The 25510-nt window shown below is 52.3% G+C and overlaps 2 long non-coding RNA genes across 5 annotated transcripts in view; one reads left to right on the plus strand and one right to left on the minus strand.

The window, feature by feature from the left end:
* Positions 1-16354: 16354 nt before the first annotated feature.
* The window catches only part of LOC140634243 (uncharacterized), a 63826-nt gene continuing 54670 nt past the window's right edge, over positions 16355-25510 (minus strand). For all 4 annotated transcript variants that reach the window (XR_012031757.1, XR_012031756.1, XR_012031755.1 and 1 more), the window contains 2 exons: positions 19200-19475; positions 16355-18749 (listed from right to left, as the gene is read on the minus strand). This is a non-coding gene — a long non-coding RNA (uncharacterized lncRNA). The remainder of the gene's footprint in view (positions 18750-19199; positions 19476-25510) is intronic.
* On the plus strand, positions 21035-23696 carry LOC140634244 (uncharacterized). The gene is made up of 3 exons (XR_012031758.1): positions 21035-21541; positions 21663-21812; positions 22841-23696. It is a non-coding gene; the product is annotated as an uncharacterized lncRNA (long non-coding RNA).

The raw sequence follows: 25510 nt of genomic DNA on the forward strand, positions 1-25510 counted from the left end.
GAATGGGCGCCTGTGAGGGGCGTGGAGGGGCACAAAGCCTGAACAGGGGGCCACAGGGCACAGAGGAAAGCCCCTAGGTCTTGGGCCTGGATGATCCTGGGTTTTCATCTCACTCCTCCGCTCCCTGACTACCTTCTTGCAAAGATGCAGAAAAAACACCTGTCTTATAATATGAAGGACCAAAGAGAAATCTAGGAAGCCCTGGGCTTCCACTGGAGGCTGGACGAGGTCTTTCTTGTTTGGTGTCAGGACTGACAACAAGGATTCTTTCTCCCAGGATCGAGGGCAAGAGCATTATTGTCCTTCTCTTTGAATCTTCCGTAACAGCCGGTGGCCTAAGTCTTAAACTGACCGGTACTCAATAAAGTTGTTATTGAATACATTCCAGGTACATATTTAGATATATAACCACCTTTTAGTAGTCATTAACACTTTGGGATGAGTTAGGGCGGTCAGGAGAAAGCCCAAGCCAGGTTCCTGTTTGGGATTGGGGTCAGGTCAGGATTGGGGGAAAGGATCCTAAAGGAGACAGTGGGGCTGGAAGGGGATGTCAGAGCCAGAAGAGTCCCTCTGATTTTCACAGTAAAGAAACCAAGGCTTAGAGTCAGAAAAGGAATTGTCCGAGGTGGAGATCAGTTTGCGCCAAGGGCAGAATTTTCTTCCATGTTCACCAATCACTTGCTCTGTTCCATTATCCACCCAGACTCCTAGGCTATCCCAGCTCCCCGCCTTACTCACCCACTCCCTGCCTTATCCCATCCTTGCCGTGATACCACAGGGTCAGGAACTATATTCCACGGAGCCTCCTCACTTTCTCATTCCAAATAGCTCCTTGGCACCTTTCAGCAAGCATCTCAAACGTAACATATCCGAAAATAAAGTTCTTCTTTTCTAGACAAACATCTTCCCCACCTCACATGGCATCGCCATCCACCCGGCTGCTCGGGCTGGAAGCATAGATGCTGGTGTAGCCCTGGGGTTCCTGGAAGCGGAGCCTGAGCGGGGAGTCCTTGGGCAATGGTTTATTGGGGAAGAGCTCTCAAGGGGAAGGAAGGGGGGGAACAGGTAGGGCCGCTAAGGGAGGCGGCTCTCTCAGCTTGATCCCATAGGAGCAACGTAGAGTTGTCCGGCCTTGACGTGTCAAGCAGGCCTGCCTATTTGTAGCCTCCTGGCAGCCAGTGGTTGGCAGGTGGGTGTGTAGACTCCTGATGAGTTGGGTCCCTTTGGCTAAACATGACTCCCCGAAAAAGGGGTCAGCTGACCCTCAGAGGAGCTGGGGGACAGGTGCCCAGGCATCAGTGGAGACCTAGGAGGGGAACCTACCATCACCTCCACAGGTCAGCCTTCGCTGCTCCATCCATCACGTCCCACATCCAGTCCGTCAGCAGACTCTGTCTCCCCAGTGGATCCTGTTACGACCTGTTGTCCCCACTTGCCCTCCCTTCATCGTGGTCACACCATCACTCTGTGCCTACAGCCTCCTTCCTAGCTGGTTTCCTGGTTTCCGCTTTTGCCTCCACCACCCATTCTGCATCCAACCACAGGAATAAACGTTCAAACATATCAATCCCATGAGGTCACTCTCCTAGTTCTGAAACCCTCCAGAAGCTGCTTGTTTACTCACAACAGCACCCAACACCCTGAGCTGAGCCTACAAGGTTGAGAGTGACCTGACCTCACCGTACCTCATTGACCTAATTTCTTCCCATCCTCCTCCTCCCCTGCCCACACCCCACTTCAACTCACCTAATTCCTCCCCTCCTCCCCTGCCCACACCCCACTTCAACTCACCTAATTCCACATTTACAACACCACTCTTTGGGGTACCCATTTCTGAACACATCAATCTTTTTCTTAGTTGCAAAGGACTAAAAACACAGCTCCGATGAGCTTAAGCAGAAGGGAGAATGCATTGGCTCACATAATTGAGAATAATGGGAGTGGGACGGTATCAGGCATGGCTGGATCCAGGGACTCAAGTGACGTTACCAAGACTCTAGCTGTCTTTGTCTCTCTGGTTTTCAGCTCTGCTCCCTTCCATGTGTTGGCTTAAATCTCAGAGAAGTTTTTCTTCCCAGAGTGAGAAAGACAGCTCTGCCAAGCCTGTGTCCGCACAACTTATTACCCAATGGGTTGTTTTCTCCCGAATCCACGCATCTGACCTCTTGGTAGGAATCTGGTTGGCCGTGTTTGGGTCAACTACCCACCCCTTGGGCCAATGACAAAGTCCAGAGGGCTGGATACCATGATTGGCAAGGTGGCAGGTCCAGTATGAGGATAATTCCATAGGAACCACATAGGATGGAAACCCCGGACAGCTATAACGAGAAACACCCCTTGCACTTTTTCCCCGAAAGTTATCCTTGGTTCAAATCAAAGAGAAAACAGAAATGCCCGTGCAAATCACAATCCATATGTACATAATTGTTCTCACAAAGGTCGTGATGTCAGTAATTTTCCTCGCTAAAGGCACAGAAAGGCTGAGTCATAGATGGTTTCCAGGCCCGACGCTGTAACTCCACGCCTTTCTCTTTCACCGAAGAAACTGCCCACAAGTGAGTGAGTGAGAACCAAGGTCATTTTGAAGCCCCTCTGAGTCTCAGTGGCTTTGATACTTACCCACCGACGGTATAGAACTGGTTGAGCTACAGATGCCGCAGATCATCAAGCACCAGTGCAAACGCTGCAAAGCTGTTAAAACGAATGAACACAGTAGTTGGGAGCACCATCCAGTGATTCCCACAGTGTGTTCCACCAAGATGTAGTTACCATGGACAGAAGGGATTACAGGGTCAAACAAATTCAGGCAAAAACTAGATTAAGCAAAAACAGCCCAATTTCTCTCAGGCAGGACTTCTCCACGTCTTCAATATGCTAATAAATATTGTAACTTTCCAAGAGGAAGAAATAGTTTGCAGCAGCTCCCAAAATACTTTTCCCAAAAAGTTCTTTTTGGCATACCATTTAGTGGCTCTTGTGTCCCACGAGAAATTCTTGGGGTGTGGAAAGATTTCAGGGTTTGGAGTCAGAATGCCCCGATGCGGAGCCCGGCTCTGCCGTTTGGCAGCTGTGTGAGCTATTCTGAGCCTCAGTCTCCTCATCTGTAAAATGGGATCATAATTCCTGCCTTCCCTGCTTTATTTTTGCCTGATTATAAGGGTTGTGTATACGAAGGCATCCAAGAGAGTGCCTGGTGCAGTGAACTCTTTTTTTCCCTGATGTAAACTGAGCCCTAGTAGCAGGATTATCACAGCATACGAAGATTGCCCCTGGAGGTGGCAGCCTAAGAGTGCCACCCACATCCTGAGCTCCCCAGGTACAAACATCGATAACCTCATGGACTCGGGGGCTAGTGTCAGACGTAATAGGGCTGTCATCCGGATAGCTGATGCCTCCTGCCTATGTCCCTGGAAGCTTTGGGAATGGTAAATGTCAATGTCAAATGGCTCTGGCCAAGAGCTTGGGGTGTAGGTATGGGGAGGGGGGTCATGTCCTGTCAGCTGAAAATAGAAACCTTCGAGGAAGCTCTTTATCTAGCTGTCTAATTGCCTTCTGACCATCTGACTTTCAACTTTAAACCCGCCCCCCCCGAGTTACTAAAACTTTAAATGTCACTAGCTTTGTAAATCCTACTCTATGAATATAGGATGGACAAGAAAATTGTTTTAAAAAAAGGCTGCTGGTCAACTACACTAAAACACAAATAATTATACAAAAAATAAAATGTAAAAAAGGATGCTGAACTCGGCTGCACAGTTTTGCATTACATACAGAGCCCTGAGAGGGTAAGTGAGATTATAGGGGCCTGTCCCCACAATCTCTGCTTTTGGGATTTACCTTTCCCGCATCCCATGGCATTCAAGTGGAGCCAGGAGGAGATGATTCCAGAGCTGTCAGTGTTTGTCTTTCCTGCCACAACCAAAGGAGCCAAGTGGGGATGAGAGACTGACCCACAGGTTCCTGAAGCCCCAAAAATTGGTCCTTCAAAGCTGGGAGTTTCACTTGTGAGTCAACACATTTCCTTTTCCCCTTCAACTAAATTTTGTTTCTGTCTTTTCAACCAAAAGTACTGATTAATAAAATGAATGTCTGGACTTATTCATATGCAGCTCTTCAGCAAATGTTTATTGAGCACCTACTATGTGCTAGGACCTCCTGTGAGCACTGGGAGTGTAACAGGGAACAAAGCAGGCATGTTCCCTGTCCTCTTAGCCCTGTCTAAAGTATAGACTTCTTGGATAATTAACCTAAAAACTTTTTTTTACATGTCAACCACATGTCAATAAAAAAAGAAAAATATTATTTTAAATTCCTGATTATAAAACTAATAGAAACTCACTGGAAATATTAAAAACAGCAGAAAGAAAATATGTACCCAAGAAAGTGGAAGGAAGAAAAAAAAATTCACTCATAATTCCATCATTCAGGGACAGCCACTGCTAACATTTTTATGTATTGAGGTTTTTTTTTTTTCAAAACAAATATGTTTTTTAAAAATGAAATGGCATGGAATATATAGTTCTCATCATGCATTTCTACAAAAGGCATCTTGAATATTTTCCCATGTCATTAAATACTCTTAGAAAATATTATTTTGAAAAAACATAATTCAAAACAGCTGCATTGTATTTTATCACATGGATAGACAGAATTTTTTTAAACGAATTTCCTATTGTTAGGCAATCGGGTTCTTCCCAGCATTATGCTGTTATAAATAACACGAAGATGAACATCCTTATATAAAAAAATCTTTGTCCATATCCCATGATTTCTTTAGATAAATCTCCAGAGGTGGAATTTTGGTAGGCCAAGGAAAAAACATTTTAATGTTTTGTGATGCTTACCACGCTTTGCCCTGCGGAGAAGCTATATCAGAGTCCATATCTATGACTCGGGTAGGAACAGACACTTTCCTCCTCCCACTAGTTTGGAATTTAGCAGGGCCAGGACTGGGCGAGGTCAGGGAAGCTCTAGCCTCAGGCACGAAATGTAAGGGGGCAACAAAAAAAAATCCAGTCATCAAGATAAAAAGTATTTGGGGCGCCTGGGTGGCTCATTCAGTTAAGCATCTGCCTTTGGCTCAGGTCATGATCCTGGGATCGAGCCCCACATCACATGGCTTTAGGCCCCCGGCTCAGCGGGGAGTCTGCTTCTCTCTCCCTTTGACCTTCCCCCTGCATGTATGTGCTCTCTCTCTTTCAAATAAATAAATAAAATCTTTTAAAAAGAGATAAAAAGTATTTAATGCAACACTTAAAAAAATCAAAACTAACGTAAAAAAAATTCATGATGGACAAAATTTGAATATTTTAAAGAAAAACACATTGCCATGACTGAGAAAAGAAAAATGCACTGCTCTATTTACGTGATTTTGTGTATTTTTTAAAAATATCTTTTCTAGAATGTTAAGCAATTATGGAGCAGCACCTGTGTGCCAGGCACAGTGCTTGGCCCTAAGAACCGAGCCAACAACACTTAACCCCTGGAGCTTATAGTCCAGTGGGGGCAGCAGACACACAAATGGCTAAATCACAACAAAAGCATATTAAAAAGCTGAAAAGCAGATGTGTTAAAACTCACAATATTATTTGAAGTTGAAATATTGGGAATTCTATTCAGATCTTTTGTCAGAGTTCTATACTCATCAAACGTACTTTCAAAGTTTTCTCTTATGTGTTGTAACATACAATTCTCAACAGAAAACAACATAAGCACAGAAGTCGACTTCGAATTTTGATCTGTATTGATGAGTTTGCTTGCGTTCGAGCCAGGAGAGCACTATTACAATACATTCTGTTTGAGGTATAAATAAAATATCTAAACCTAAAATAATGTTGTGAGTTTTGACAGCCTGCTTTTCAACTTTTAATATTCTTTAATGTTCTGGGAAAAAAATTAACTATTAAGAACTATCTAGAAATATGTATATAGGGTTACACATTTTCCCTCTTGCTTCACGCTCCAGTATGGCTTGGCACATCACTAGGATTTAGCCCATGGGTTGTTGACTTCAAAATAGCACTGGTGGGAGCCTGGGTGGCTCGGTCGGTTAAGCGTCTGCCTTCAGCTCAGGTCGTGATCCCAGAGTCCTGGGATCGAATCCCTCATTGGGCTCCCTGCTCGGTGAGGAGCCTGCTTCTCCCTCTGCCCCTCCCTCTGCTCCTGTGCACTTTCTCTCTCACAAAAATAAGTAAAATCTTTACCGAAAACAAGAAACAAAACCCACCAAACAAAAAACAAAATGACACAGTTTCAGATTCATTCAGTCAGTCCATTCAATTCTGTGCACATATTACGCTAGGTCCTGGAGGGTATCCCGAGGTGAATGCAACACAGTCCCTAACCAGAGAGACCACAGTCCCTGATAATTTAGAAAGGCAAACTGTTGAGGGTATAATAGGTCATCAAGTAGACCTGGCTGCTATCATTTATCAACTCTTTTATCTTAAACAAACCCTCAAGCTTTCCAGGCTCAGTTTTTTTTTTTCCTCTTGTAAAACAATGATTATAAAACCTCCCTCAAAGGGTTGTTGTAGGTGAGGTGCTCCCCACACAGTGAGCGCTCAACACTCAGTAACCATGACCGTGATGATCATGGTCACTTACAGGCCAATGAATTGGGGCCATTCCTTCTGCAAACCATTTCAGAGCAGCACCTCCATGCCAGGCACAGTGCTTGGCCCTAAGAACTGGGCCAACGAAACTTGACCATTGTCCTCAAGGAGCTTATAGTCCAGTGGGGGCAGCAGACACACAAATGGCTAAAGCACAACACAACGCAATAAGTCCTTGGCCAAAGTTGGGTCTTGCAGGATGAGTAGGAGTTTGCTAGGTGGAGGAGAGGGGAGAGGGCATTTTGACGAAGGGGACAGCAAGAACAGAGACATGGAGGCAGGAAAGGCTTGGGAAACTGTCCTGTGTGGCTTCAAGTGGTGGGTGGCGGGGATCCAGCCCGCCTCTCTTCGCCCTTGGAAGAGATCCCTCAGTGATCCCAGCGGCCAGGGCGTGAGCTCATCTCTTCCTGTCTGCCTGCGGTCAACGGCGCTCGAGGTGCTGAGTGGCTGAGGGATTTGGTCCAGGTCGCAGCGCAAAGGACTCCGGGGCAATTAGTTCCATGAAGGCCAAACTTTGTACTTGTTCTTTGGGAAAGCCGGAGAAACCATGGCATTTATATTTGTTTTCCTTTTAAAAACTCCCATCCTTTATTGATGCAGCCTTCCCTCCGCCACGGTGCACGTGGACTGTCCCTGACATTTGGCGACAGTTGGGCTCGGAGACAGTCGCCTGGAATCGCATCTGGTCTACTGGGAGCCAAGGTGAATGTGATTCCCGTCACTCTCTCTTGTGAACTCCTCAAGGGTCCCGGGTCCTGGCTGGTCACCTCCCCAGTGTCGAGTCTGGACCTGGCGTACTGAGGTGCTGGCCAAACACGTGCCGAATCAGCGCAATCCAGATGACTCTGGTGACCCTCCAGGGATGTTCATCCCCAGGCTGGTTAAGGAAGGGGGTGCCCCTGGCTTTTTCTCTGCCTCTTCGCAGATTCCCTTGCTCTCTGTGGGGCCTCCCAGCCTCTGAGTCTGGAAGTTACTGAGCTATAAACAGACACTTAAAGGAACGAGCTCAGCCTTTAAAGAATCCTTTGAAGAAAGATTGCAATGTGACTAATCATGCCCTAATTTATTGGTCTGTAAATTTGCATTTTCCTACAATACATTTTTCTTAATGGAGGGTCCTCCCACGCCGTGGACAAAGACGATTTTAGCTGGGGTTGAGCTTCCCATTTAGAAGCTACAGCTTCTTTTCCAACATTAGTGTCACGATTGTTTTAAAGTCTGTAACAAGATCATAGTGGTGAGCAGGGGCCAGGAGAAGGTGGGGGGGCAGGAGAGGCGATTGGGCAGGGGCTGGGGCAAGGAGGGCAGGTGAGAGGGGGACAGGCATCCGGGGCCACATTTTTGCCCCACCCCCTCCAGGCTCCAGCCTTTCAGTACCACTCCCTGCCCCTCCCAATGCCCCCCTTCCCCCCACCCCATCCCCAAACCCCCCTCCGCCCAGGCCTGGGGACAGGCTTGGGCAGGATTTATGGGGCTGGTCCCTGTGGAGGGGATCCGGGGATAAATCTCAGCTTATTTAGAAGCGTGATCTACATTTATTGCACTTAATGTGATCTTTAACGTGTCCAAGAGGGGCCCATAAATCCCAGCCTGGCCGGCTCCGCCAGCAGGGCCCCCTGGGCCTGGGCCCTCCCCTTGCTGGGGCGAGCTAGTGGGAGTTCCTGGGTCTGTTGATTCCCTTTGCCTAAGGCTTCCACCGGGCTCAGCAGCCCTAGGGTGCCCTCCCTCACTATCTGAAGCCCAGGCCAAAGGCACATGCCCACGGGCGGGTTCTGCTCCGCTGATGCTGATGCCCTGGTCTGGACTCGAAACCCTTCCTGCCTCTTTGACTAAGTAACTTCTAGGATCCTTTCCCCATTAGGTTTGAAAAAGCTGCGATTTTGCGATTAACACGATGCAGGCACAGAGGAGAGAGGTGAGGGGAGCAAGGACAGTGTCCTAACAGCATCCCAGGGTGGTAGACAGAGGCGGATTCAGGACTACTATGATCTAGTATTTTTTCTTTTAAAGATTATTTATTTATTTATTCATGAGAGACACAGAGAGAGAGAGAGAGAGAGAGAGGCAGAGACACAGGCAGAGGGAGAAGCAGGCTCCATGCAGGGAGCCCGACGTGGGACTCGATCCTGGGTCTTCAGGATCACACCCTGGGCCAAAGGCGGTGCTAAACCGCTGAGCCACCGGGGTTGCCCTATTTTTTCTTTTCTAACTAGGAGGACGTGGATATATATAATACCGATGAGCCCTGCAATGTGGATAGCATTTTACAATCTTTGAATCTTGTCCACACCTGTCCTTCCCGCTTCCCAGGAGGAACAGAGCTTGGAGAGGCCACAACCTCCCCGTATTCACCAGGTTACTGAACAGCAACGCTGGGTTTCAGAGCTGGATATGATGGTCTCTTTCCATGGTACCTCGTTGCCCAGGTGCGTCACCCACACACATGCAGTGTACTGGGGAGCACACCATGTGTATGAGTCTCCATTGGAGCACTCCCAGTGAGGATTCTGCAGACTCAAGGTCACAATATAGATCTTTTAATCCTGTTGTCTCTCTCTCTCTCTCTTTTTTTTTTCTCCACGAAGAGAAGCCAGACATTCTCCGTTAAAGAGTGAATTATTTGCATGTGTGTCTTTTGGTGGGATGGGGAGGACAAGCTGGGGAGAGAGTCCCAGTGAGCCAGATCATTCTCTTGGAAATGATAAAATCCATTTTTTTTAAAAAAAGATTTTATTTATTTATTCATGAGACACAGAGAGAAAGGCAGGGACACAGGCAGAGGGAGAAGCAGGCTCCTTGCAGGGAGTCCAACGCGGGACTTGATCCCAGCACCGGGGTCACGCCCTGAGCCGAAGGCAGACGCTCAACTGCTGAGCCACCCAGGAGTTCTGATAAAATCAATTTTAAGAACCGACTCTGGTAGTCAAAGATCATTCTCTTCTCTGGGTTTGAGACGACTGTCCCAGCCCCGATTTTGCCATCTGCTGGCAGCACGCCCAGCCCCAGGAAACACATCTGTGTACACATCCGTCTGTACACGTGTGCGTGTACATGTGAGCCGCAAGGGTATGAAGCCCAGGACCCAGCGGGGCTGATGTGATCATTGGGACTGCCACTTGGGGCTGAGCGTTAGATGTTTTCTTTGGGCGAATTTCTAGAAATGGTGTCGTGTCTGTAATAAAGGTTTGCAGCTGAGTGTCGTATAAGAAATACCAGGGGAAAGATTAATAACTGGCGTTCCATTGAATTTAATAGAATGGTTATACTTCTGTGCATTACTTTCTCCTTTTAATACCAATCCATATTCATCATAGAAAATTTACAAAATCAGAGGAGCAAAATCAAGAAAAAAGTTTTTTTCCCTTCAATTTGTGATTCTTTCAGGCAGAGATAACTCATTTTTAACTTTTCCAAAGTAGATCCTATCAGACTTTTTTCTGTATGTCTGTATACATAGTTTTCATAAAAACTAAGATTATCTAGTGAGTCCTATTTCGAAAACTCTTTTTGTCTTCAGACGCTGGGAACTTTCTTGCCTAGCCCTCCACATTCTCCTCCCCACTGTTGTCACAGAACACTTTGCTTTTAGGGCACCCATGAGCCATGGTTTTCCTCCCCGAGCAGGCATTCACTGTTTTTCACTCTTGTAAACAATCCCCGAGGCTAAACCTCAATGCATCTCCTGATGGGCTCCTTAGATTAGATTTTCCTAGAAGTGGAATCCCTGGCTTGAAGGTGTGCACAGTTGAGAGACGTCCAATAACTCTTGCAGGATTGCTCTCGAGAGAGCAGAATCTGCTCCTGTTGCTCGGGGACGGGGGCAGGGGGTATCTACTCCGAGAACACAAAGGGGTTTGTTTATAAAGGAGAAGTCTGGGGGCAAACCCCTTAGGAGCAAGGAGCTGGGGTCACCTTGTCCCTTCTGCTGCGGTAGGGGGTGGGAGAGGCAGAGACGGGGAGCTACTGAATGGGGAGAGATTCTGCTTCCCTTCGCCGAGGACTGGGCCCCACGCCACTGGGTGCTCTGTCCCTAACACCATGTCTGCAATTCCCACCCAGCAGTAGGCACAGGGCAGGAACTGAGTCAACACTGACGAGTGAACAAATATTTGTTGAAAGGACCAATGTTTGTTGAATGTTCAAAAATTTGCTGATAGAACAAATGTTTGTTAAAAGAACACTATTGTTCTTGGAAGAGCTCCTGCTGATTCACAGGCTTGTTTTCCCTTCTCTGGGGTCCCTAGACTAGCTTGTAAGCCCAGAGCCCACCTCAGCAGAGCGGCACCGGGGACAAGAGCCTCATCTAGGCTCAGCCCGGCGGCTTCTGGAAGTCGGGCTGGTCTTTCTCATCTTTGCGACGCCAGGGTGCAGCACATTCCGCTCTCCCCGCTGTGCTGGAGAAATGCTCCAGTGAATTAATGACTTAGTTTTAGACCCCTGCTCGCCGCCTGCTCGCTCCCAGTGTGGCACAGAGAGGTCTGCTTAACCTCACCAAGGCTTCCACCCTCAAGTGGAAAAGGAAGAAACCGGAGCTTTCCGCTCGTTTTATTTAAAGTTTTTAAAATATTGGTTCTTTAATATTTTTCTCGAACAAATCCCATGCCAAAATGCAGCCTTCCCTGCCCTCCCTTGGTGGAACCCTCGCCCCACCCCAGAGGGTTCCGTGGTACACGGTTTGAGAATTCTCAACATTGTTCATTTCTGAAGTCTAGACTGACCCAAGGGAGCCATGACTGGGACTAACATTGCTCGGCACCAGGAATTTACCCCAAGCACAGTGGATCAGTCCGAGAGACTGTGAGGAAAGTGACTTCAATCCCAAAGGAGAACTATGGGTTAGATGAAAGCAATTGTGTTGATGTTAAATTTCCTGGATTGTATAACTGTGTGCTTTGTGATTGTCTTAGACAAGATCTTTATTCTTAGAAAATATACACTGAAATACACGAAGAGCAACATCACATAGCCTACTTTCAAATGGTTCTGAAAAAAATGTGAATATATATATGTATAAAAGAATGATAAAGCAAATATGGCAAAATGTTACAAAAGATGAATATGGTGGCGCCTGGGTGGCTCAGTCAGTTAAGCATCTGACTTTAGCTCAGGTCGTGATCCCAGGGTCCTGGGATCAAGCCCACATGGGGCTCCCCACTCAGCACAGAGTCTTTCTTCTTCTCCCTCTCCCTCTGCCCCTCGCCCCTACTTGTGCTCGCTCTTTCTCTCTCTCAACCTCTCTCAGATAAATAAATAAAACCTTACAAAAAGAGATGAGCATGGATAAAAGATACTCAGGAGCTCTTTGTACTACTCTTGCAATTTTTCCGTAAGTTCAAATGATCTCAAAATAAGAAATTTCTAACAATTGTCCATCTTTATCAGAATGCCTGACCAAAAAAAAAAAAAAAAAAATCATTTAATATTTTAAAATGTCACAGAAAAGAAAAAAGAAACAGAAACAGAAAAGAAATAAGAAAGACTTCAAGAGAAGAAGAAAGTAAGGGATCTACAGGCTTGATCAGAGTCCTCTTTTCCCAAGGGGGAGGCAGCAGGGACCCCCCCCCCACCCCTGTTAAGAGACTCACTGGCCAGAATCTGGGAGACAGCACATTCTGCCCAGGGCTTAGATCCCTCTTTCAGAACCGGAGGTGGATGTAGTTCACGACACGCTAGCCCTTCCCACTGAGGACTTCTGCTGATGAAGAAGAGCTATAGGGCTGCTCCATTCCGAGGTTCTTGAGAAGGAGGAGGAGAAGGTCAAGGGCTCTAGGAAGACACGGCTCAGGGTGGAGAGTAAAGGGGTGGCAGAGACGAAGGATGAGGGTCAGGGGAGCTTTGGAAGCAGGACCTGGGTGACCACTTGGTGGGGATGTTGTCGAGAGGATTCAAGGCATGCCTCTGAGGCCCCTTCCAGCCCCGAGAGAAAGTTAAGTTTCCAGAAGGGCAAGACGTGCCCCCAGTATGTGCACGTGTGCGTGTGAAGCTATTTATGTGCACACATAGGTCCCTATGTGTCTTCCTGGAAGGAGAACGGGGGTCCTGCATCCATCAGGAACAAATGTGCGGGTCCGTATGTGTGCAGGCTGGGCAGCCCAGCGGGCTGCGGCCTCCTCTGTCGCTTCCCCGCAACCCTGAAATCCAGGAAGCTCCTAAGGCCAGTCTCACTTACCTTGTGAGTGTGCAAAACACAGCTTGAACTGTCACACGGCCATTTATGGTCTTTATTTTTCCCACTCGCTGTGAATATGCATACGTATCACTGCAGAAGTATTGATATGTTTGCATGCAGAGTGCTGCTCAGGCCCCACAGGAGTTATTATTAATACGGAACTACCCTTCTATCATTGGAAAGGTTCTGGAGTCTGAAACCCCCAGGAGTTTCAGATAAGGGGCTGTGGACTTATGTACTAGGATGAATCATAGTTTCCAGAAGCAGAATGTGGGGAGCAGGTTGTGATGTGCTTGCGTGTATGTGCGTGTGTGTGTGCATGTGTGTGTGTGTGTAAGAGAGAGAGAGACAGAGACAGGGATGCCTGGGTGGCTCAGTGGTTGAGCGTCTGCCTTTGGTCGTGATCTTGGAGACCCAGGATCGAGTCCCCCATCGGGCTCCCTGCAGGGAGCCTGCTTCCCCCTCTGTCTGTGTCTCTGCCTCTCTCTGAGTGTCTCTCATGAAGAAATAAATAAAATCTTAAAAAGGACAGAGAGGGAAGGCTGGACTTGGGTGCCAGAGTCCAGCTATGAGAATACTTGATCTCTTCAACCCAACATCATGATGTTGGCGTTGGGTTCCACTCCTTAGATAGCAGAAGAAGATTCTTCTACTCATTCCTTTTTCACCTTGAAAACATCAACACAGTTGATGTTGTTGTTCATCAGCAACAGTTGTTCTCAACAGCAAAGCTCGCCCTACACATACGATTCTAGGGAGTGCACAGAGGAGGGAGCAGAGGGCGGGCTGGGGTTGCCCACCAGAGCCCACTCACCAGCACACAGCGAGGCCAGGTCTGCCCCCGACCCCTCCTGCTCTGCGTCTCTAACCTGCCCCTCTGCTTGTTGGTCTCCTGCAGGACTGTGCTCCAGACCACGCCCGCCTGGCACCTGCCAAGTCCCGGGGCTGGTGTGCCCGAGGTGGACAGAGCTGAGGTACTGGGTGCCTAGAGCCGGTGTATGTACCAGGGGGGGATGTTTTTCTCTCTCTTTCTGGGCTTGTCCCCAGCTCTGCCCTTCCCAGTGCGGGGGGTGCCCCTAAGAGAAGACCGACAGCTCCAGCCTCGACGGGGACCCATGACGGGGAGTCCTGGCACCACTGCTGACACCCCGTGGCCTCGGGGAGGTCCCTGCTCCTTTCTGGGACCCTCCCCCAGCAGCCCTCCGGACCTCTGGGGTGGTTTTTCTGTTTGGGGGGAGGGGTTCCAAGATGAAAATTGCCCGCAGGGGCAGTTGTAAGCAGGAAGCAGCGTTTAGACACCTGTGGTGGTGGTGCCCGTGTTTGTTTGTTTACGAGAGAGAGAGGGAGCGCCAGTGAGAGTGATGGCCTCTGTATGATGCAGGGACAGTGCAAAACCAGGAGGCGCGCCGGTGCCCCGGTTCCCACCCCCCTGCACCCGATGCAGGGTGTCACTCCAGCAAGCGGCCCCTCCTACTCACCGGGACCTGGGCTCTCTGCCCCACCCCCAGGTCATCCCCAGCAGCACTGCACAGGCAGCAATGCTCCCAATTAAAAAAAAAAAAAAAAGGAAAAAGGGGCGCCTGGGTGGTTCAGTTGGTTGAGGATCTGCCTTCAGCTCAGGTCGCGATCTCAGGGTCCTGGGATCGAGTCCCTCATCGGGCTCCCTGCTCAGCGGAGAGACTGCTTCTCCCTCTGCTCCCCCTCCCCGATGCTCGTCTGTGCTTTCTTTCTCTCTCTCAGTCCAATAAATAAATAAAATCTCTAAAAAAGTAACGTTATTCCAGAATTTTAAAAATTATCTTTATTATTGTGTTATTTTAGGAAGCTCTCGCCATTCCACATCCCATCCTATCTTCTGCTTCCCACTTTATCAGAACGCTCCCAAAGAACCATCCACTCCCACTGTCAACAGTCCCCCTCCTGCGTGAGCCCACACACCAGTCAGGTTGCCGCCACCCCCCTTTGCCCCCCGACTGCCCTCGTCAGGGCCTGCAGTGTCTCCACGCTGCCCCGACGGCCACCCCCAGCCCTCGCCTTTCCTGGCCTCCCCGCAGGACCGTTGGTCAACCCCCTTCTTGAACCGCCTCCCTGACTTGGCTTTGAGACTTGGCTGATCTCGTCTTTGCTCTTACCTCACTGGCTCTTCCTTCTCCATCTCTCTTGATGCATCTCTGTTCTCTCTCAAACCTCGAGGTGTGGCCTGCAGCCCCAGACTCAATTTTGGACTCTTCACTCTCTCCCCAGGTGACCTCTCCCAGCTCCTCGGCTCTAAATACCACCCACGTGCTGACAGCTCCCAGGTGTGTGTCCTCATAGACGGCGCTCTCGGCGCCCCTGTCCGGGTGTGCAGTGGACCTGTCCACACATCGCCCCCAAACCCACCCCCCACTGGCTCCCCGCTCATCTTCACCCTCACCACACATGGCAGCTCCATCCTCCAGTTGCTCCGGCCCCTGACCTTGAATCTGTCCCAGACTTCTCATTCTAGCAGCAAATCCTGTCGTCTCTCCATAATAGGTCCAAAATCTGACCACTTCTCCCCACCTCCACTGGTACCCCCATCCCAGGCACATCGTCTCTCACCTGGATGATTCAGTAGCCTCCCGTGGGTCTCCCTGCTTCTGCCCTTGCCCCTCTGGGTCGGTTTAGTTTCTTTTCTTTTCTTGTTTCTTTTTCTCCTTCTCTTCCCTTCCCTTCCCTGTCCTTTTCTTTTCTTTCTTTTATTTTCTTTTTTTCTTTTCTTTTCTTTTCTTTTTTTTTCTCCTTCCCTTCCTTCCCTTCCTTTCCCTTTCCTTTCCTTTTAAAAAAGATTTTATGTATTTATTTATTTGAGAGACAGAGAGAGAGAGAGCACCAAGACAAGGGAGGGGAGGGGCAGAGGGAGAGGGAGAGAGAGAATCTCAAGCAGACTCCCCGCTGAGCATGGAGCCCAATGTGGCGCTTGATCCCACAACCCAAGAGTCAGATGCGTAACTGACTGAGCCACCCAGGTGCCCCTACCTAAGTCCGTTATCAAAATAGCAGCCAGAGGATTCCTTGCAAATATGTCAGATCGGGTTGTCCTCAGTTCCAAACCCGTTAAAGACTGCTCATGCCATTCATATTAAGAGTCAAGCCTTTACAGGGGCTGCCAAGGTCTATGTGACCTGGTTCTCCATGTCTCTGACCTCACACCCCTCCCAGAACTCCTCCCCTTGCCCACTCTGCTCCAGCCACATTGGCCTTCTTCCTCTTTTTCCAACAGGTTAGGCATGTTTCTGCCTCAGGGCCTTTGCACATGCCATTCCTCCTCTCCCACCTGGAATGCTCTACTTCTCCTCTTTCTTGGAAAGTCTGCTCAAAGGTCTCAATGAGGCTTTCACCGACCTACCACCTTTCAGAAGACAGTAAAACCCCCATCCTTTCCCCTCATTTAGATTTCTCTGTAGCATTCAACATCATGTGGTGTTCTTTGTCTACTTGCTTATTATTCACTCTCTCCCTGACCAGACAGCAAGTCCGGAAGACAGAAACCCAATTTTGTTTTCTGCTAGGTGTCTAGTGCCTGGGATAGGGACCTGGTAGGTGAGAGTTGTTGCTTTTTTTTTTTTTTTTCTATTTTTTCTCCTTTTTAAAATCAACTTTCATGACTTGAGCTAGAAAAAGAATCCCTTGCTGGGCTGAATGTTGCCTGAAACATTCTCTGCTGGTTCTAGAAGGCCTTTCTTGTGACGCCAGGGCTAAAGTAGCCTGGCCAGCTGGGCTGTGAGTGCCAACGCCTCCCTCTTCCACTGTGTGAATCCCCTTGCAGGTGGGCATGGGCACTCACACACCAGCCTGGGCGAGCACGTGGCTCGTACGTGTGTGTGCCCCGGGTGCTTGGGGGTGTGGAGTGCACTGGTGGCCTGGTGGCCGCTGCGTGAGGCGCTTCTCTGCCCTTCTAAGATCGCTGTGCCATCCCAGGGTGAGAGTGGGTCTGACACAGGCCCTGGATGTGGGGGTGCTGGGTGGCTGCAGCCTCCGCCCTCCCCTCCTCTCCCACCTGCCTCAGCCCTCCGTCTGGCTGCCTGCGAAGTCACCAGGCCAGTGTGGACGGAGAAGGGTCTGAGTGGCCCGGGGACGCTGGGGACCCTGTGAGGCTGGATGGAGGCAGCCCCGCCATCAGTGGTCTGGCCCAGCTGCCCAGTGCCCGGCCCTGGTGCCCAGCTGAGGCCCCTGCCCCGTGTGCCCCTCTCGCCCTCCCTGCCTTCACGCTTTGTCCCTCCACTGCTCCCCCAACTATCTTTCATCTTTTTTACTCTCCTCTCTCCCCGTTCCTCGCTTCCTTCCAGTCTGTCTGCCCACCCTCTCTCTGTGCGCCCCTCCCCTGTATCTTCTTGCCCCCCCACCCCACACCTCCATCGGCGCCTCCCTCGGCCTCTCTGTCTCCCTTTGGTTCTTTCTTTCTGGCTTTCTCCCCGGTCTGTGTGTCTGTCTGTCTGTCTGTCCCTGGGCCGGGCCTGCCCTGGCTGCCTCCTCCTCTCCCCGCCGGCCTGTCCCCGTCTCTTCCTCGCCGGGCCTCGTCTGTCTCCCTGTCGCCCTGCCTGTCTCTCCCCCTGCTTTCCGGGAAGGCAGCCGTGATTTACGAGCTGCGGACAGGGCCAGCTGCGGGTGCGGGAGGCCTTGATTACAGTTTCCCCGAGGAAGCTGCCTGCTTGGGGATGGCAGGGTGACAGCGTTTACGCAGAGCAGCCCGGGGCTCGGAGCGCGCCTGTCAGCCCTAGACGGATAGAGTGCCGGAGAAGGCCCATTACTTCATTCACACCTCTTCGGGCAAACAATAAAACACTTACACACGGCCTTGACTCCAGAGGGCCTCCCCCCAGAACATTCCCAGCCTGGCCCAGGGTTTGGGCCTCTCTGATGGGAAGGAGGATGATGGGGGGGAGTGGTCCCTGGGAGCCCCCCCGCACCCCCACCCCGGTCAGACCCAAGCCCCAGAGAAAGCCCCAGACCTGGCTCCCAGCTTGGGCTTTGGCCCTGTCCCAGGCCAGCAGCCTACTCCTCTCTGGGCCTCAGTCTCCTCCTCTGTGAAATGGGATGTACTGCTCACACAGGATAGAGGAGGTGAAAAGCCTGTATAAACAGTCGAGTGCTGCACAGAGTAAGGGATCTTCTATCCACGTTACCCTGGTTGGACCGGAAAGTCCCCACGATTCTAAACTTGGCCCTGCCAAAGAAGGTGTCCAACCAAGGAACGCTTGAGGTGGAACCCAAGACTGACATCTGACTGGCACAGAGCTAGGAGGTTGGCACAACTACCCCCTTTCTGCCCGTTTCCTGGGGAGGAACAGCACCCAGGCCCCCAGTTCGAAGCCTTCATTCCCAAGGAGGTAAAAGTGACAACAAAAACTTCTACTGTGTGTCCCCCAATCCATCCCACCAGGGGGGAAGGTGCATTTTCCCCAGGAGCTCGGGCACCACCCAGGGTGCAGAGAAAGGGCTCGAGAGCGAGGGGGGATGTCACTGAGCCCGTGCTGCTAGAAGGGAGGCTGGAGTGGGAAATAGCAGTTCTAGGACGCTCGCTGCAAGCCGGGCACGCGAACCGCATCTGCCACCATCATTTATCCACCACAGCCCGTCCACCCCGGGCACCGGCCACATTCCCTCTGCCCCTTGCTTCATCGGGTGCTGCGGCAACCTTGCAAGGTGGGTATTGCAGCTGGGGAAGCCGAGGCTCAGAGAAATCAAGCAGCTGGCCCGAGACCACACAGTGTAGACGTAGTGCACCTGGGCTGGGAATCCAGCTCTAAAGCCCGCGTCCGCCCCCCGCCCCAGGCACAGAAGAGCAGCTGGTGGGTGAGCCCTGGGGCCGGGGTAACTGGGATCCTGTGCTGGCGTCACCACTGTCCAGCTGTGTGACTTTGGGCAGGTGGCTCGACCTCTCCGGAGCTCAGTTTCCTCATCCGTACACCGAGGAGGGTGATAACGAGCAGCCCCGAGCACAGCTGTGGGGATGAATGACAAGATGCCCAGTAAGTGCGGAGAGTAGCTCCTGGCACACACAGTAGGCGCCCAATAAATGTAAGGCCACGGTTAAGGCACACAGTGTCCCTGCGCGAGCTCCGGGCGGCCAGTGCGTGCTCCAGGCTGGCCCTCCCGGCTCCTCAGCCCCCTCCCTCCGTCTCTGGTGTCAGTTTAACACTAGTCCTTGTGAGACGTGAGGCAGGAGGCCAAGTCCAGAACATAAGGGTTTGGCCCCAAATAGACTTAACTTGGGGGTTAAAATCCTCCGCCATTCCTCCCCCGTTCCCTCCCGGCCCTCACCCACTTCCCCCAACGAAAGCCTGAACAAATCTGCTGGGGGAAGGCGGGGGCCGCAGAAGCCAAGGAAGCGAAGTTCGGATCAGTCTCTTTCCTTACGTGGAACCCACCGACCGGCCTGTGTGGTCACACACCTGGCTAAGCCCGCGGCCAGGAGCTCCCCTGTGCTCGGGTGTAGAAGTTCACCAATTCTCCTCATTTCTTGGAGCCTCGATTTCCCCATCTCCAAAATGGGACGGATCACACTGGCTGTGAATGTGAAGGGCGGCTGCAGAGATTCAGAGGACGCAGCAGCGTGGCCATGACCCGGTGGATGTTTGCTGTGCACCTGCTGTGTCCCAGGCGGTGTTCTAGATCCCAGGGGACACAAGTCGTCCTCCGGAGCTTCTACTCTGGGGGTATGGGAAGATCTATGGGGAAGAGAAAATGCTGCACGATTGGGGGTAGGAGAGGGTATTTATGGCCACGGTGGTCAGGGAAGGCCTCTCTGCTTGGCCACTCCTCTTTTCCTTCCTAAATTATGAAGACCTCATCCCCCAGGGGCTGTGCCCTCCACGGTCAGCCAGGCAGGCCTGTGGTGGGCACGGATCCCACCTGGCGCTGCTCTCCAGGGGTCTGTCCCCATGCTCATAGCTGCCCCCTCCAGGCCTCCAGGCAGAGGCCACAGGGAAAGCACCCTCCTTCAGGGGCTGCCAGAGACCAGTCCTCCTCCCTCCCCAGTGCATCTGGCCAGGTCTCTGGCCACTCTGGTGGCTCCTTGCTCCTGCCCCAGCCCCACCCACCTGAGGTGTCAGCCAGGACCCCTGACCCACTGTGGCCACTGACGGGAGGTCCGGGAGAGAGCACCCCCCCACACCCACTTCAACCAGGGTCATAGGGCAGAGTTCACGCAGAGGGTGCAGCAGATAGAATTGCCTTGGGCCTGAGAGCAGCGGGTGTCATGGCCTGTGGACATGGCAAGGCCCCCATGAGGGTGACTGGCTGCGGGCACTGGGCATGGCTGGTTCCAGAGCTCCGGGACTCCAGCTGTGGGGCAGCTGACCACCAGCGCCCCCCATGTCCCAGGGGGCCATTCTGCAGCCCTGAGGATGAATTTCCTAACAGGGTCCCCATCCTCAGGGGTTCCCCAACTGAATGGAGCCTCTGAGGCCAGAAATGGGATTTGAGCCGGAGAAGCCTGAACTCTCTGGACCCCAGGGCGGTTTCCCTATTCCGTCCTGAGCTGAGGGATTAAGGACCATGAGCTGGGGGCTGTACCTCCCTTTGGCTGCATCAGAAGAGGCTTCCCGGACAAGGAAATGTTTTTAAGATAATAAAACACTGTTGTGATGAGCAACATTCACCGAGAATGTACTACGTCTGGGGACCGTGCGGAGCCTGATGCACACAGCATCTCATCTATTCCATGTGACAGGTTCACGAGGCTCGTGCTTCCAGGGTCTCTGACTGTAGATGAGGAGGGATTCGGAATTCACGGTGAGCAAGGGTCAGACCCAGGCCTGTCACTCTCGGAGTCCACACACTGAACCACCACACCATGGGGGCGTCCCAAGCCTTAGCAGAGGCGCAGAAGACAGAGGACATGAGACCCCCGAGGCCAACCACGCTCGATGGGACCCTCATTACCCACATGCCCGTGGGAAAGCAGGACTGGGGCTCCCCCCACCACTCCTGCCCACCTCTATCCCTCATGAGCTCTGAGGACAGAAACCTCACATACATGTGATGGGAAGGGGGCGTGGCGGCCCGAACCAGCACTTTCTAGCACTTGCTATGTTCTGAGCATTCTCCGTACCCGCCCTCATGTGATCCTCACTCCCACGAAGACACCATCAACCCACCACCACCATCAACAGCCATCAAACAATGGATCTTTAGTCACCACCTATTATGCTTTCACAGTTATACTAAACATGGGGACCAGGGTGGGCGAGTGGGGAAGAGGAGGTGGGGGGGGGTGGTAGTGAATAGAAGGCACAGCCCTAGTTTCAAGGGGCCTGTGACCTTTGGGCAGAGGCTGCTTGTGCTCAGAAAGTAGATTTTATTAAGCTTTTTTTTTTTTTAGATTTTATTTATTTATTCATGAGAGACAGAGAGAGACAGAGAGAGGCAGAGACACAGGCAGAGGGAGAAGCAGGCTCCATGCAGGGAGCCCGATGCGGGACTTGATCCCAGGTCTCCAGGATCACGCCCTGGGCGGAAGGCAGATGCTCAACCACTGAGCCACCCGGGGGTCCCTTGTTAAGTGTTTTAGAAGCATTATCTGCAAATGCTGCAGGAGACCGGAAGGGATCAAGGGCCTGGTGACCAGGGGGTTCCCGGAAGAGGGGTGCTCAACAAAGGCCTTAGGGAAGCTTCTGGTCTCTTCCCACACTCAGACATCCTGACCGCACGTCCCCCACAGGCCCTCGTGTGCCTGGCACGCTTTGCCCCTGTCTACCCGGAGACACCTGCCTCTCCTGCGGGGGTGTGGGAGGTGAGCCCTTTCCCAGCCTTCCCCATCCGTCCTCACTTCCTCTGGCAGAACCAGTGCTCCTCTCCCCAGGGGTTCTGGGACTACAGCTCTATGGGGCCCTCAGCTCCCCATCTCTTCGCAGACACCCCGTAGGTGAGGAAGCAGTAACGGATGCAAAGGGCTCAGGTGGCATGGGGCCCGACCTGCAGCAGGCCTGCAACAACTAGCGTCGCTGCTGATGCTGTGGACGGCCCTCGGTCGATATTCTGATTAAGCGGAAGGTGATGGATAGGTGAGAACAGCGGGGAGCACCTCCCCCCCAGGAGAAGACGGGCTGGCCGGGGAGGAGCAGCCCAAGCAGGGAGGCAGCATGTAAGGGGCCTGGAGTGGTGCGAAGATCTGATGCCTCATGGAGGAGCTGAGGGGGAGGAGGCAGGAGGGAGGGAGGCCGTGTGATCCTTCACCCAGATGGATGGTTCCAGCACCACCAGCCCAGACAGGTAAACAGTGGGGCTGGGGCCAGACACCCCACCCCACCCCCACCCCTGCTGGCTCAGTACTGGTGACAACTCCTGTCAGGGCTTGATGAGAGGCTGCTGGCTGCTTCTGCAACCCTTGGCCCTGCTAGGGGGTGGACGTTTTTCCCAAAGTTGGGGGGCCAAGGTCTATTGTCATGACCCAGATGCACAAGAAGCACAGGGAGAGAGAGGGAAGAGGCGTCCTTGCTCTCTCTCTCTCCACCTCCATGGGAAATCAGGACGACCTTGGTCCTGCCAGAGGCCCTCTCTTCCAGGAAGCCCTCCTTCACCTGTCTCCTTTATCTCCCCCATCGTCACCCCCGCTCGCACAGGAATGGGTCCCCTCATGAAAGACCCCAGTTGCCGCCGCCTGTTCCATTCACTTGACATTTGCACTAGTGTTTGTACAACTGAAGCCCAGCTCAGCCCTCACTGGCTGTGTGTGTGGCCCGGGCTGCCCTGAACTGCGGTCACTTCACCTACGTCACAGGCATAGAAGAGAGAGATCCTGTGAGGCAGACTTCAGTCCTGGATCTGCCACTTCCTGGCTTTGATCCTCAGTTTCGGGGCACCCGGGTGGCTCAGGGGTTTAGCACCTGCCTTCAGCCCAGAGCATGATCCTGGGGTCCCGGGATCGAGTCCCACGTCGGGCTCCCTGCATGGAGCCTGCTTCTCCCTCTGCCTGTGTCTCTGCCTCTCTCTGTGTGTCTCTCATGAAAAAATAAGTAAAATCTTAAAAAAAAAAAAAGAACCTCAGTTTCTGCATCTGGAAAATGGGGATCGCTGTAACGTTCACCCCCAGTGTCGTGAACACAGAGAGAGGCACCGTGCAAAGAGCTCGCTTGGCCCGGGACAGAGGTGGGAGCACTTCGGAGCATCGACGGCTACCTCTTTATGGACGGGTAAGCACAGAGGCTCACAGAGGCAGCCCCCACGCAGAACCCGCGCAGGGGCTCCCCTCTCTCCGGGGCTGGGTAAGGGGTTGTGCGGAGAGGGTGCCGGGGGTGGGCACCTTCCCCTAGAGTCCTATCGACCTGGGGATCTGTTCACTCACATTTCTACCCCCTTCAGTGTATCTGATTTTGTTTGCTCCATTTTATTCTTTGTATATTGATGATGATTGTTTAGCTAATTAGTCTGAAGACATTCTGGCTGGATTTGGGGGAAATTAAAGACCTCCTCTTAATTGTGCCATGTTTTGGTTGGGGTGGGGGTTCCTGTTAAAATGGATTTACACTCCTTTGGGACTCTCCAAGACACTATTTCCAGGTTTTTAGGTTGACGATCTAGTCATCACAACGTAATTGGAGTTCGTTACGCTCCATCGCACGGCGTAGGACATGTGCTCTCAGTCTGGGTTGTGGTTTTAAGGCAACGGAAGAGATAACCTGCCCCTGCCCCAAAGCCAGAGCCGCTGTAGCAGGTGAGGGGCTCTGCACGGAGGACAGAGGCTGACCCCCGCCCCCTAGAGCCGGGTCTGGGGGTCCTGCTGCATTCCTAAAGGGACACATCAGGACACCCCTGAGCAGAATCAAGACTGAGGCCAAAGTGAGGTTTGCTCCCTCACACTTGTGGGGGAGGCAAGGTAGCGTTGGGGGTGCAAACTAGCCATCCAGTCACTCAGATGGCACAGGGGGTGCTGAGCCTCAGCAGCGCTGAAGCACCATCCCTCCGTCTCATCCATCCATCCCGTCTGACCTTCCATCCATCCATTCCTCCACCTACCCATCAGATCCATTCTCCCACCCACCCACTGTTCCATCATCCACCTGCACAACTCCTGCCCACCTCCATCCATCACGTACCATCCACTCCCTCACTCAAGTACTGTCCAGTCATCCCCCCAACACGTAGTCATCCAGCCACCCACCTAGCCCTCTGTTAATCCCTCCACCTCCCTCTCGCTCCATCCATCCATCCATGCATCCGTCCGCCCATCCACCCATCCACCCATCCACCCACCCATGCATCCATCCATGCATCCACCCATCCACCCACCCATCCATCCATCCACCCATCCACCCACCCATCCACCCACACACCCATCCACCCACACGCCCACCCATGCATCCATCCACCCACACACCCACCCATCCACCCACACACCCACCCATCAATCCGTCCACCCATCCACCCATCCACCCACCCATCCACCCACACACCCATCCACCCACACACCCGTCCACCCACACACCCACCCATCCATCCATCCACCCACACACCCACCCATCCACCCATCCACCCACACACCCATCTACCCGCACACCCACCCATGCATCCATCCACCCACACACCCACCCATCCACCCACACACCCACCCATGCATCTATCCACCCATCCACCCATCCACCCACCCATCCACCCACACACCTATCCACCCACACACCCACCCATCCACCCATCCACCCATCCACCCACACACCCACCCATCCATCCACCCACACACCCACCCATCCACCCATCCACCCACACACCCACCCATCTACCCATCCACCCACACACCCACCCATCCATTCATCCACCCACACACCCATCCACCCACACACCCACCCATGCATCCACCCACACACCCATCCATCCACCCACACACCCACCCATCAATCCGTCCACCCATCCACCCATCCACCCACCCATCCACCCACACACCCGTCCACCCATCCACCCACCCATCCATCCATACACCCACACACCCACCCATCCACCCATCCACCCACACACCCATCCACCCGCACACCCACCCATGCATCCATCCACCCATCCACCCATCCACCCACCCATCCACCCACACACCCATCCACCCACACACCCACCCATCCACCCATCCACCCATCCACCCACACACCCACACATCCATCCACCCACACACCCACCCATCCACCCATCCACCCACACACCCACCCATCCACCCATCCACCCACACACCCACCCATCCATCCATCCACCCACACACCCATCCATCCGCCCACCCAACTGGCTGCTCCCCCCCATATACCCATCCAACTACCCACCCATCCATTTATCCAGTAAATAAATTTTTAGAAAGAAAAAAATACAGAAATAGCAGCAAGATCTCTGGGGTGAGAAAGAACAGGGAATCCAAGGATACGAAAGAATCATGTTGCTGAAGGTGGTGAATAAAAAGGTCAAGAGAGAGGAGCGTGAGGAGCTGGGCAGGGCCGGGCCACGCTGGTCCCTTCGGGCCACCCTAGGCAGAGGCCCCTCTGTCCCGACCCTGGTGCCGTCACCACCAGCCACCAGCAGCCACAGCGGAAGAAGGAGGCGACGCTGGAAGGAGAGAAGTGGATTCGGAAGCCGCAGCCCTGGGTCTGGGTTGGGCTCTACTTCCCATCACTTGTGTGACCTTCCCGGGCCTCAGTTTCCTCACTGGCAACATGGACACAGTCTTTCTACGTCCTGGATTTCGGGAGGAGCGATGGGGGGTTGTGAAGCTCGGCACACGGGTGAGGTTCTG

The sequence above is a fragment of the Canis lupus genome, chromosome 5 (assembly GCF_048164855.1).
Source record: "Canis lupus baileyi chromosome 5, mCanLup2.hap1, whole genome shotgun sequence".
Classification (NCBI taxonomy): Eukaryota; Metazoa; Chordata; class Mammalia; order Carnivora; family Canidae; genus Canis; species Canis lupus.